Source organism: Cynocephalus volans, chromosome 12 (assembly GCF_027409185.1).
Source record: "Cynocephalus volans isolate mCynVol1 chromosome 12, mCynVol1.pri, whole genome shotgun sequence".
NCBI lineage: Eukaryota > Metazoa > Chordata > Mammalia > Dermoptera > Cynocephalidae > Cynocephalus > Cynocephalus volans.
Window position 1 is genome coordinate 28,608,057 of NC_084471.1, and position 9,278 is coordinate 28,617,334.

Consider the following 9,278-nt stretch of genomic DNA (forward strand, 5'->3'; position numbering starts at 1 on the left):
AATCAACCCCAAGCTTGCCCATCTCACTCCCTCCCAGCCACCACTACCTTGGTTCAGGACACCGTTATTTCTCCCCGGGACAGTTCTAACAGCCTCCTAAACGGTCCCCCGGTGTCCCGGTGTTGCCCCCTCAAGCCCTCCGCCACGTAGCTGCCACTGCGACCTTTCTCCTGTGCAAATCAGATCACCTTGTTCCACTTCATAAACCCTGCCGTGGTTCCTCCTGCCCAGAGGGTCAAGTCTGAATTGCCGAGTGAGAACCGAGGTCTTCAATGCACTGGAGCCAACCCAACTGTCCCCTATGCTCCAGCCCTGTCCCCCAGCCCCTGCCCCATGCTCTGCACCCCAGCTCTGAGGCCACCTTGCTGTGTCACTCCCTGGGGGCACACGCCAGTGCTTTCTTCTGCCTACGATCACATATCTTCTCCTCCTTCAAGGCCCTCTCGGGTGTCAGCTCTGCGAAGCCCCGTGTCCCTCCCCACCTGACTGTGTTCTGTAGAGGAACGCCGTCATAACACCTTTGTCCTAGTGATTGAGACGTGTTTGTTTTGTCTGCTCCTGTGGTCGACAGTTCCTTGCGGTCAGAGCCCTGTCTTAATCTCTTACTCATCTGGGTCTCCCCTGGGACCTCACCGAGGGCTGGGCATGGAGGTGGCGGTCAATGGATGCCATGAGCCAAGAAGCCGTCCACTGTGAGAATGAAATCCGAGATGGGGCTGTTTCCTTACCTGCTGGATTGTGGGCACTTGGGCTGGGATTGCATTTCTGTCCTCTTTATCTGCCATACCTAGACAGTGGTGTTCAGTAAATATTATCAAATCTGAGTTGGGTTTACTCAAACCTTCCTCCAGAAACCCCTCCCAAAGCAAAGGGTTAGAACACGGCCCCTCCTGAACAGCTGCCCTGCAGCCTGTCCCTCGCTGGCACCAACCTTTCCCTCACCCTCCATCCCGTTCTCCCCCCACCCCAGACTAGAAGGAATTGGGGCCATAAAGCAGGTCTCATAAAACTTGCTGTGGTCTGTCCAAAGTCCACTCTGGCTAAAAAAAGTGGACCTCAGAGCCCAGCCCAGACTGGCTTCAAGTATTTTCACTTCTACTGAAAGGACGACCACACTTCTGGAATGAAAACAAGGAAATACGATTTACAAAGAGCTTTTAAATGATAAAGGGAAACAGTTCCTCTTCAAGGAACTTGTCACTTACACATACACAGGGCTTAGGGGTTTTACGTGTTATCTCACTTCACCCCCTGCAGAGGCCCTAAGAGGACGCTGCTGTCTTCCCACTTCCCACTGGAACAGGAGGCACAGGAACCGGGGAGCTGCAGGTTAAACCCTCCTCTGTCCGACTCCAAACTACCAGGCCTCTCCTGAGGCCACGAGGCAGTCTGTGGCATGCCTTTGCAATCCTGAATTAGGAGGATTTCTGGGATTTCAATAATTTCTGAGGAGATTAGGAAACCAGCAGCATTTCTATACACTAACAGTGAACTGTGTGAAAAAGAAATCAAGAAAACAACCTCCGTTATGATAACTACAAAAAAAAAAAAAAGTACTTAGGAATAAATTTAACCAAGTAGGTGAAAGATCTCTACACTGAAAACTATAAAGCATTGATGAAAGAAATTGAAGAAGACACAAATAAATGGAAAAATAGTCTGTGTTCATGGATTGGAAGAATCACTATTATTAAAATGTCCATGCTACCCAAAGTGATCTACAGATTCAATGCATTTCCTATTGAAATATCAATGACATTCTCCACAGAAATAGAAAAGTGTGGAGTATACTAACACTTATAAAGCAAATGTATTTCACAGGGCCTAGCTTCCAAGGCCCTGTAGTTTCAGGTATTGCCTAACTTTTTAAAATTACACATAGAAATGTTAAGCTTGCAAAAGACAGGAAACATTCCCCGGGCTAAAGTCTCTGTCGTAGATAAAGAATTGTTACACAGCAAAATTGCTGGCTCTAAGGGCAGATGTCCTTGGTACAGCCAAACCTAATGATTGTTGCCATGTCAATTATCTTACTGTTCTTTTGTAACCACCACCTATGTTCCTTTTCTGTAACTTTCTGACCTGGAAAATAAATACTGAGAGAAGACCCTAGTTTGGTGTTATTTTCCAAGGAATGCTGCTTTCTTGAGGGTTCCTGGAAAATTAGCCCCCTTAGGGCTTCTCACTGCTCAGAAGAAATGGGCTTTGACTAATCCTTTGTGTCTCCATCACCCTGGGAAAGGTGACAGAAAACAGCAATCCTAAAATTTGTATGAAACCACAAAAGACTCTGAATGGCCAAAGCAATCTTGAGCAAAAAGAACATAGCTGGAGGCATCACATTATCTGACTTCAAAATATACTACAAAGCTGTAGTAACAAAAACAGCATGGTACTGGCATAAAACAAACACCAATGGAACAGAATAGAGAGCCCAGGGACAAAATGTTAGAAATTTCAAATTTTGGATTTGTGAATTTATACAAATTCATTTGGTACTACACTTGATCTTAGCCAAAAGGCCAAGAAGCAATGTTTGTACTAATTTGTTTGGAAGCTATTATCTCAGAATAGGGTGACTAGATGATATGAAGAGGGGCCCAGCCTCCAATCACAGTTACACAGCCCTCCCACAGGCCAGCCTGGCTCTCTTTGGAACCTCTTCAGAATTTCAAGGGCTTGAAGCCTTGCATTCAGCACAAGGAAGTCAAGGTCAGTTCTCAAGTCCCAGTACTATATATATATACATATATGTGTGTGTGTGTGTGTGTGTGTGTGTGTGTGTGTGTGTAGATATACACACACACACACACACTATTAATGCATAAATAAATATTTAATATAGAATCACATTTACTATATATATTTAGGGATGTTTATTTCATGTATGTAAGTAGAATTCATTAGTTTTTTAAATGAATTTTTAATTTTGAAATGATTACTAACTTAGAGAAAAGTTGGATGTTCAGTACAGAGAATTATATTTTCACTGAAACATTTGAGAGTAAGTTGCCAGTCTGATGCCCAGTCACCTATAAATACTTCAATGTATGATTTCTAAAAATAAAGATGTCCTCCTACATCACCAGAATACAACCATCAAAATCAGGTAACTAAATAGATGTCTTACTGACATCCAGTCCTCAGATCCCAATCAGGTTTCTCCACTTGTCCCAATAATTTCCTTTGTAATAAAAAGACCCAGTTCAGAATAACGAGTTGCATTTAGTTATCTCTTTTGCCTCCTGTCTAAAACAGTCCCTCCACCTTTCCTTGACTTTCACGATCTTGGCACTTTTGAAGATTAAAGGCCAGTTGTTTTGTATAATGCCCTTCAGTCTGGTGGTTCCTTGTGATTAAATTCAGGTTATCCATCTTCTGCTGGAATATCACAGAAGTGACACTGTGTTCTCACTGCATCTTATCAGATAGGGTGCCGTTTCAATTTGTCCCATTACTGATGATTTCGCTTTGATCACTTAATTAAAGTATCTGCCAGGCTACTTCACTGTAAAGACACTTTCCCTGTGGGCAATTAATAAGTACTTTGTGGAGAGGTATTTGTATCTCCCTTTCTCATCAAACTTCCAGTTTATTCATTTATTTATTTATCAGTGTGTAATCATGGTGTCCTATTTTTTTTTTTTTTTTTTGTCTTTTTTGTGACCGGCCGCACGACGCTCAGCCAGTGAGTGCACCGGCCATCCCTATATAGGATCTGAACCCGCCGCGGGAGCGCTGCTGCGCTCCCAGTGCCGCACTCTCCCGAGTGCACCACGGGGTCGGCCCCATGGTGTCCTATTTTATTCAAAAGGTTATAACTCATGATTATTATTCATTTTAATGACAAGTCATCCCCTGTTCACTGGTAGGAACTTATGCAAGTGGTCTTTTGTGTCCTTCTGGCATATCCTCACTATTCTTTGAGTGCCTCCTTGCTTTTTGGCACATGGTGCTCTAGGCTCATGTTGTACTTTCTCTGCCCTAGGCCCGGAACTGGCCATTTTTGCAATGAGTCTGGGTTCCTTTTAGTGGAAAATAGTATTTAAAAGTCAAGACCTGGGTGCCAGGTTTGTGTTTTGCTATTGGGGCATCACCACTCCCAGGTCCTCACAGTAGACAGAGGTAGAAAATATATGTAGCATTTGTGTATGGATATATGCATGTGTGTATAATTTATATATATGTACATACATATACATCTGTTATGGACTGTTTGTGTCCCCCCCCCCAAATGCGTATGTTGAAATGCTTACATCCAGTGTGATGGTATTTGGAGGTGGGCTCTTTGGGAGGTAATTAGGATTAGAGAAGGTCATTAGGATGGAGCCTTCATAATGGGATTAGTGGCCTTATAAAAAAAGAAAAAGAAGCCAGGGCACTCTTTCTCTCCACCATGTGAGGACACAGCAAGAAGACAGCTGTCTGCAAGCCAGGAATAGAGCCCTCACCAGGAACCATATCACCCAGCACCTTGATCTTGGACTTCCCAGCCTCCAGAAGTGTGGGAAATAAATGTTTGTTGTTTAAGCCACCCAGTCCATCGTAGTTTGTTCTAGCAGCCCAAGCTGACTTATGCAATGTCTGTATTTGTTTATGCTTATATTCATATAGGTACACATTTAACTCTATGCTTATTTCTGCATCTCTCTATATGCTGAGAATCATGAGTGCACACTAATACCTCCAATACCAATCAATGCATCTGAGTTTATTCAAGTTTTCTTCCTTTCCATATTTGTAACTCCTTTCTCCAACTCTGATGCCTATTGCCTCTAATATGTTTACTCATTTGCTCAACCCTCTCTGCATAACTACTTTCCCATCTCTGGGTGGTGTTTGGGTGCTAACACTCTCCAATGGGTCACCCTCCTTACCCTGCTTGGGCCTAAGACCCCCTTGCTGGTTTGCCCCACTGCTTGGTGCCTTCCCACCCTGCTCAGGCTTTGACACGTGCTCCAGGCTGCCCATTCAAGGTGGCCCTCTTTACCCTCCTGGGTCCCCCCACCATGTCCTACTCACCTCCTTGAGCTCTGCTACTCCACTCTAGGCCACCAACCTCTTCCCTCACTGTCTCTATCTTGCTCTGCCCCACTAGCCACTAACAGCTTTGGAACTAAATTGTTCCTGAAGAGAAGGGAAGGGAACAGGATGGGAAGAGCAATTTTATTGTGGATTTTTTTTCTGGTTATTTTCATAATACCAATGACTTGGAAACATTTTGGGAAATACAGAAGGGACAAAAGATAAATAAAAAAAGATAAAAAGTTCTATTTATTCTTCCACGTGGAGAAAACCATTATTATCCCTTTCCCTCCAAAAGTGTCAACCTTAAAGAAAGAAAAAGCAAAAAAAAAAAAACCCCAAAACCCACAAAAAACAAACAAAAAATCCCCCCAAACCACTAGTTTCTTCAGTTGAAAAAGGAATACCCACATGTGGCTGAAAAATTCAGAAGTAATGCTCCCTCCCATCAAGATCCCTGGGCCCTCCCCAGATGCAGCTGCTAGCATCTGTGTCTTGTGAATCCTTCCAGCTACTTTCTATGTATATGATATAGGTGTGTTCCATTTCTCAACCAAATTAGACTTTTACCTTTCTGACATATTTACTGTTAGTCTTTTTGCTCTGCATATATATGAGGGTATTTCAAAAAGTTCATGGAGAAATAGAATTAAAAGATAATACAAATCTTTCCATAAACTTTTCATTTGAAGGCCCCTTGTATAATTTAACAAAATATGAACTTTTTTCTATAGTCCTATATTTGGTTTCTTCCAAAGTATCATTTTATGTGCCTGCATGATTTTCCATAATATACGTGTTTCATTTGTTTAATTTCCTGCGGCTGGATGTTTGTAATTGTTTACTATTCTGGTGATCAGCTTTGGCTTTACTGTGCCTGGGGAATGGAGAAGCCAGCTCAGCATGGTGGAGCTGATGGGCTGCAGCCACAAGGTGGCAAGAGTGAGAACTAAAAGCCAGCGTGCTAAGGATGGCAGTGGAAGGATGGACAGAAGCTGGGGCCCTGTCAGCCCTGCTGAGCAGCTGAACCAATGCCAGGAATCCCACAGGCTTCTTGGGATGTGAGCCCATAATTGTCCTGCCTAAGCCCCTGTCCATGGCAGTTAACTGTGTCATACAGCTTCCTATGTGACGCAGGCAGTGGGAAGGTGGAGAAAACACTAGGAACAAACTTATGACATGTTGACATGGTGACCTCAAAGCGGCTCTTTCAGTGTGAGGGACATTTTTAGGTAGCAGAGGAAAAGATGAGTTATTAAATATTTAGTTTTTTATTGTTGTAATTAAGTAATGTCTTTAATAGGTATCATGCATCTCTCTACAAAAACCTCACCCAACCCTCATTTGTCCCCTCCATTTAGGACTGCTTTGAATTTTTAATATAAAGCAGTGTTTCAAGTAATTTTATGGAGAGTGTTTTAAAACAGTCACAGCAAATATTCCCCTGGGACAGGATGGCCACATCAGATAAGCGTCCGTCAAATGCACAGCTTCACCTCAAGTGGTCCAGTTGGCTGAGTGTGCAGGAAAAGCTTCGGCCTGCACAACGGGTCGGGTAATGTGGGGTGGAACTCAGAGAGTGGGTGGTTTGAGAGTGGGAGTAAAATATGGAGAATGCAGGGCTTGAGAAAGGTGGGGATCTTTTTTCCCATTTGGGAGGCACCCATTTAGCTGGGCATGTTTGGCCTCCATCTCATCTAGCCTCTTTGCTTTCAGTGCACCCCTAGGTGACATGCTGTCAGCTTTACCTGGGTCCTATAGAAACCTCATACAATGTCATACAACAGCCCAGTGTCATACAGGGAGCACGGCTATCTCCTGATGCTGAGGTTTAAAGTCCATCTTGGGGTGTAGGTGTGGTCATCTGGTTGGAAGCAGGGGCTAGGGGACTTGTCTGGAAGCTGTATATGTTTCTAGTGGCTGCCGTTGGTTGCCTAGAGGAACCACCAAACAGAACCCTTACTGTGCCCTCCGCAGAGGAAGTATGAAGATGGAATCCGCAGCAGGGAGAGACTAGAGGACTCAGAGGCTAACGGGACAATGCAGATCGCCGGGCGCCTCTGGAAACATCCCCATCCATACTCAGAAGTGCGGTTGTTAGAGCACAGCCTTGTAACACAACGTCAAAGGCCCGGCTCCCCAAACTGGCCAGCCGCCAAAAAACGGAGTGCAGGTTGACTTGAGTGCATGTTGGTAGTGACCATGGAGCATCCCAGCATCTTTGCCAGTGGTCAAGATTGGAAATGAGAATTTAGCCTCCAGCACCAAGTTCAAAATCCCTGGACCAGTGTCCAGCAATCACCCCATTCTTAGTCAGTAGACCTCCAAAGATAACGGTGCGCCTCCCCACACTCCACCCTCCCCGAACTGACCCTTCAACGTGGCTCTCAGGACTGCAGTATTTTCCAGGCCTTATGAGGCTTTAGTAATTGTGGCTGGTTAGTTATTTCTGAAGAAATTCTTTCGACTCCCAGGAGTGAAGAACTGCCCTTGAGCAAACTGAGAGAAAAAGCGATAAACGTTCCAGGCCTACTGGCCACTGGAGAAATAGCATCTACGGCTCTTATCGTTTCTTCGAATAGGGCTCCCCCCGCCCCCCACCCCAGGAAGGGTGTTAGAGAAGTGGGCGTTTTCCCTTTCAGACCTTGTCAACACGAGAACCCCACAATGCAGACTGTTCATAGTCAACGTCCTATGATCACCAAGTTCAAGTTCAGCCATTTCTGCGTCTGGGGACCCGGCAGGTTCCTTGGGGATGGTGCTGCTCTTTGCTGAGGTTACAGCAGCCTCTAGGGGTTGTCCCAGGTTACTGAGCGCTTGGAACCGCGTCTGGGCAGTTTCAAGCGGGACTTCCCAGCATTGCCGCCAGGGGTCCCCAGGGAGCAGGCAGGGTCTGCCGGGGGCCCTGAGCCGCACCGGACAGGGCAGGTGTGAAGGAGGGACGCGGCCCGAGCCTGCGACACCCCGCCCCACGTACGCGCAGCGCCCACGCGCCGTCGGGTCATCGAGCTCCCCGTTGGGCCCCGCGTGCCGACCTCCGCCTTCTGCAAACACGCTGCTGAGGGGCGCTTAGCTCTTCCCGCGTCTGCCAGCCGGGGCGTTCCAGGCTCTAGTTTTTGTGGTTTATCTCACAATCCAGTCCGATCTTGTCGCTCTCTGCTTAAGAGCCTGCGGCGACCTCCCGTTGCCCTGGGACGCAGGTGAAAGCCCCCAGCGTGACCGCCGAAGCCCCTTCCTGCTCGCCCGCCTCCTCGGCCTGACACACCATCTCCCGCTAGCCAGGACCAACTCGTGCTGCTTCCGCTGTCCCCGCTGCGCTCCTACAGCGCAGCCCCCTGCTCCCAGCTCTGTGAGCTGCAGCACAGTTTCTAATAACCAGTCCTGGGCGTGCTGAGTGTGCGTGTGTCGCCCCGTGCCTGCAGGCCACTGTGGTTTGCCGTCTGCAGAGCTCTGCGTCCCCGCTCTAAAGGGCACCAAAGAAGTCTAGTTGGGTAATTAAGACGTGAACACACGAAACAACTAGAAAACAACTAAGTGTTAAAGCCGAGCTTGCAAACTTCTGATCTATGAGCTGAACCTGGCCCTTTATTATGTCTTGTTGGGCAGTAACAATTCTAGCCAACACAGTTCTGATTTTTTTCCCCCCATTTAAAAAATTGTGGTAAGATACATGTAACATAAAATTTACTATTTTAACCATTTTTAAGTGTGTAGTTCGGTGGTATTAAGTACATTCATATTGTTGTGCGAGCATCACTACGGTTTATCTCCAAACTCTTTTCATCCTGTAAAACTGAAACTTTGTACCCATTAAATGAAAACTCCGCATTTCCTCCTCCTCCCAGACCCTGGCTACCAGCATTCCACTGTCTATGATTTTGACTACTCTAAGTACCTCAAACAAGGGGAATCACACAGTATTTCTCTTTCTGTGACTGACATTTCAGTTAGCATACTGTCCTCAAGGTTCATCCACATTGTAGCATATGTTAAAATTTCCTTCCTTTGAAGGCTGAATAATATCCCATTGTATGTGTATACCCCACATTGCTTAACTCTTCATCTGTCAATGGACACTTGGGCTGCTTCCACCTTTTAGCTATTGTGAATAATGCTGCTGTGAAAATGGGTGTGCAAATATATCTTCAAGACTCTGCTTTCAGTTCTTTTGAGTATATACCCAGAAGTGGAATTGCTGGATCATATGCTAATTCTATTTTTAATTTTTTGAGGAACCAACATACTGTTTTCCA

The 9,278-nt window shown here is 45.6% G+C and overlaps 1 pseudogene; it reads right to left on the reverse strand.

The window, feature by feature from the left end:
- Positions 1-2,443: 2,443 nt before the first annotated feature.
- LOC134361439 (U2 spliceosomal RNA) lies at positions 2,444-2,534 on the reverse strand (annotated as a pseudogene).
- Between the last annotated feature and the right edge of the window lie 6,744 nt (positions 2,535-9,278).